Genomic DNA, 5064 nt, shown 5'->3' with positions numbered 1-5064 from the left:
CCAAAACAAAGATCGAGTTTGGGTCTCTTCTTTCTACTACCTGTGAGTTTCTTTTTAGATGATACTTCAAGATCTGTTAGTTTATGTTTCTCTAGTTCTGTGATTTTCTTTTCCAGAAGCTTGCTTTTCTTTTTTTCAATAGATTGGAATCACTTGCCTTAAGAGCTTCTGGGAACAGGTGCAGATAGGCCTAAAAAATCAAAGGCAGCTTAACGATCCTCATCATTTTTTTTTTCCACTAAAAGACTTAGCTCGCCTGGACGGAATCAATGACTCAAGTTGGCATTAATTCTTAAAGATTTTCTATGACATGCAAGTTGAGAATAAGGAAGATGACAATCGGTTATAAATTTTTAAAGAACTGTTGTTGTAACCCTTGGCTTCCATGTTAGGGATTGAAAAAAAACAGAGACCGCAGTTTTGATATTTTAACTTGGATTTCTTCTACGAGCAGTTATGGGTCTTGACGTGAATGTCTTCTTCTCTTCCGGTTTCGTTTTTTTTTTTTTTTTTAAATATAATAAGAGCCACGTCAGGTATCGGTACACAATTGGTATCCAAAACTGTTTGTACGTAGAAAAACTGCGTTCTTTAATAGTTATACTACTCTTTATTTCCACACATTATATATTATATTTATTTTTAATTTTAATTTTTTTAATTTAAAAAAAATATTTCTTTTAAATTAATTAAATTATCTATTCATTATCTATATACCACATATCTAGTAAGAGAACAAAATTAAAAATTAAAAAATATATATATAATATATAGTGTGAAAATGATGAATAAAATTTTTTAATAATAATTCTACTTATCATCTCACACTTCACATACTACACTTATTTTAATTTTTTTTCATTTTTCATATAACAAATATATGATGTATGAATTATAAGTATAACAATTCGATTAATTTAACAATAATCAAATAAAATAAAAAATAATATTAAAATATATAAAGTGTGTGATGAATGAATAACGTCCTTCTTTTATAAAATGATAAGATTCCTATCTTTTGCATTCATTTATTATTTTATAGTGTATTTGAGTTTTTTATTATTTTTATTATTTTATTTTAAATATTATTTTATAAACAAATTAATAAAATAAATAGACTATTAATGGATAGTAGGAGGTAGCACTGTCATTGTCTTTTTTTACAAATCCAACATTAGCAATAAGTAGGGCTTTTTTGAACGATGAGATGGTTTCATTTTTTTATTTCATTTCATATCATTTTTTTTTCAAATATCATTTAAAATAAATAATTTTCAATTTTTAATTTTTAATTTTTTATATAATCATTACAATTTTTCCAAACTTTCAAACAAAATACACAAAATAATTCAAAATTTTAAAACAAACATTATATTAAAAATTTATATTCTAATAATATTTTAACTTTATAATATTTTTATTTAAAATTTTATCTCTCATTTCTTAAAATCATATAAAACATCATAACTCAAACTTTTTCACTATTATTCATAAATTATTTCATTATTATTTAAAAATGTATCATCTTATCTCATTATTCAAACATCTCCTTAACAATTTTTATGAACGTGATAAATTGTTAGCAATTTTATTTGTAACAAACGTGAGAAATAAACAATTAGCAAACCCAACCTTATCTTCATGAAGGCTCGAAAGAAGAATTTGATCCAAGTTGATTCAGCTAATTTAAATTGAATCTATCAAAATTGAATTAATTTTAGTGAATTTTTTTAATAGTTCATTGAACCATTTCAATCAATAGATTCTAGTCCATTTAGATCAATTCAAAAATGTATTTATTTTTATGTTGTCTAACGAGTGTATTTTTATTTTTATTTATTATGCATATATATATATATATATGATAGAATTGAATATATATTAACTTTATTATTATTGTATTAAATAAGAATCACAGCAAAATTTAAAGATAAAACATGTATTTATTTATTTTCTTTAGTTAAACAAAAAGATTAAGAGATAAATGGGTGTTTTGTATTAAATTTGTCATTGTAGATAAAATACTATAGTTTCCATGTGCTTATATTAACTTAATGGTCTTTGTCTTTTTCGTATATGAGGTAAAAAAATATTGACAATTGAGGTTAAATACATAAATTACATATTTATTAAAACTATTTAGATTCATATTGCATTTTTATTAAAACTTGTCAATTAATTTATATTTTATACTATTTTATATGTGATATTAAATGTTTGAATTGCACTATATATGATTTTTAATATTCTTTATTAACATCAAAATAACCGATTCAAAATTATCTTGAATCCCTCGGTTCAATTTGTTGAATCGTCTGGTGAATCAATCCTTACCCGATTTTGATTTTTCAGGGTTTATTTTTAATTTTTTTTATTAACATTAAAATAACAGATTCAAAATTATCATGATTGGCGATTCATTTAATCACTCCATAACTGATTCTAATTTTTCAAGTTTTGATTTTCATCACAAAATTTATCTCTTAGCTAGACTTGTTACTCAACTTATGCTAGTGGTAGGGGTGGGCTACGAGGTTCCACTCCCTGCCACCACTTGGGTGGTGCGGGCAACCCCGCCAGCTCATAAGAGGACGGGGCCTCCCGCCCCGTAGGAGAAACAAAGGCAAGGGCAAGTTAAGTGGAGCAGGGGTCCACCCTCGCCCCTCATCATCGCTGTACCAAGGCAGATTTTGGATGGAGAAACCCTAGTCTCCTCCCATGCGAGAAGAGGGCAACCTCGTACCGTAAGATGTGGATAGCATCCCTAGATAACGAACAAATGATCATCCATGCTTCTACACCTATTTAGGTGGGCTCTCTTTTCGTTCCCATTATCCGATCTCATTATATGTGGGTAGTCTGTCTGATTTAACAAGCATACAGATTAGCTCACATTTCAACCACTTGAAATGGAGATTAGGATGACGACATAGAGTGAAAAATAGATGAAAATCGAGATGAAACCACAAATGTCATCATCCAAACACTGATCCAGCAAACAAAAAACAGATGCACTAATATAATGTCTTGTTTACATAACAAGGTATTCCCAATTATTCTCATATATTATTAGATATTTCATTTACAAATATCACTAAAACATAAAATATTTGTTAATTTCAAATATTTAAATTTTCGTCTAATCATTATCTAAATACGAAATCCAATACAACTTTCTCAAACTTTCAAATAAAACATAAAAAATAATATAATTTTTTTTAAATTTAAAAACAAAAATAATATTAAAATAATTTGTTAACTTTATAATATTTTTTTTCAATTTGTTCTCTATCATTTTTCAAAACCTAGTAAACATCTTAACTTAAAAAATTTCATTACTATTCATATACATTTAGACCTCGTTTGGATGTTAAGATAATATGAGAAATTTGTGAATAGTAATAAAATTATTTACGAGTAGTAGTGAAATTATTTGAATTAAGATACTTTATAGAGTTTTAGGAAATTAGATATAAAAAGTTGAATAAAAATATTATAAAGTTAAAATATTGTAAGAATATAATTTTTTAATTTAATTTTTGTTTTGAGATTTGAAAAAATTGAATTATTTTTTATATTTTGTTTGGAAGCTTGAAAAATTATAATGATTAGATGAAAAATATAAAGATTTGAAATTAAAAAATATTTGTGATTATGATATTTGGATGTTGCAATACTATGAAATAAGATGAGATAAAATCATTTTGTAATCTAAACGGAGCCTTAGAGATATTACACGTATCAAAACAAGCCCTAAAAAATGACAAATATACACAAAAATCGATCCAATGGTCAAGACAGAGAACAGAGATCGTCAACGCCATAAAAATGGTCCATGGTGGCCACCAGATACCCTTTGCAACCAAAACTTACGAGTCCACGAGAGAAAAATATGAGATGAAGAAATATAACAATAAGAAGAATAAGAAAGTATGAAAATATGAAAAATAAGATAAGAAACAAATAAAATAAAATAAATAAATGAATGGGAGCTGGGAGGGGAGAGTTGCGGCAAGGACAACTGAGAAGAGGAAATGGACAACATTTAGGATTATAATATTTTAGGACTTTAGAGTATTGGTAATGGACTAATCAGATGTTAATGTAAGTCCAAACTTTAGTTAGACGTGAGAAAAAATTTTCACATTGGACTAACCAATTGTCCAAAGCTTAAGACTTGATGAATAGTAAATCTTAAGTACTATCCAAATATGACTAACTACTATTCACAATGGAAAGTAATATTTAATTATTTTATCACTTCCCTCTCTCTTTGGATGGTAAAACATGCATGACATGCACATTATTTATACTGATTGATAGAGTAGACATATTATTCATACAAAACATGAAGATTTAAGAAATATATAAATTATATTTGCAAATAAAAAAAATAAAAAAATAAAAAAAAATATTATATTATTATTTTAACTTTATAATGGCTAGTCTAATGTGGATTCATCTAGTCAAAAATTGATATTATAGTTAAAAATTAAGATTCTAGCCAAACTTTAGACTTGGCAATGCTCTTATATAGATAAGCGAACGGGCAGAGTGGATATCTTACATGTACCTCCATCTCATTTTAATAAAAGTAATGATAGACTTATTACTATTTATTTATTATTTTTTTATTTAATAGTTAAAAACATATATTAGTGAGCTTGTATATTTTTTTAATTTTTTCTTAATGATAAAGATGTTAAAAAAAAATTAAAATCAAATAATTAAAAATAATAAAAGTTTCAAATACACTATAGAGTATTAAGTGGGTGGTAGGAAATAATAAGCCTATCATTATCCTTTAATCAAAACCTAATTTAATGATGGATGGTTTGGTACCATGCATGCAGGACGTGACACACAGATGTGTTAGATTGCAAGCAATCCATGCGCAGAATTCTCATTGAAATAGTCAAAGTTAAATCTAAATTTTAGCTAATATCCATGAATTTACCTTTTTTTATTTTATTAACATTTAATCTCTATATTAGATTATCTATTTATTCTTTATATAGTAATAAAATAATACTATTTTATTTTATTTTTAATTTATTTAATTTT

Source organism: Juglans regia, chromosome 14 (genome assembly GCF_001411555.2).
Source record: "Juglans regia cultivar Chandler chromosome 14, Walnut 2.0, whole genome shotgun sequence".
Taxonomy (NCBI): domain Eukaryota; kingdom Viridiplantae; phylum Streptophyta; class Magnoliopsida; order Fagales; family Juglandaceae; genus Juglans; species Juglans regia.
Note: the sequence above shows the minus strand (reverse complement) of the source record.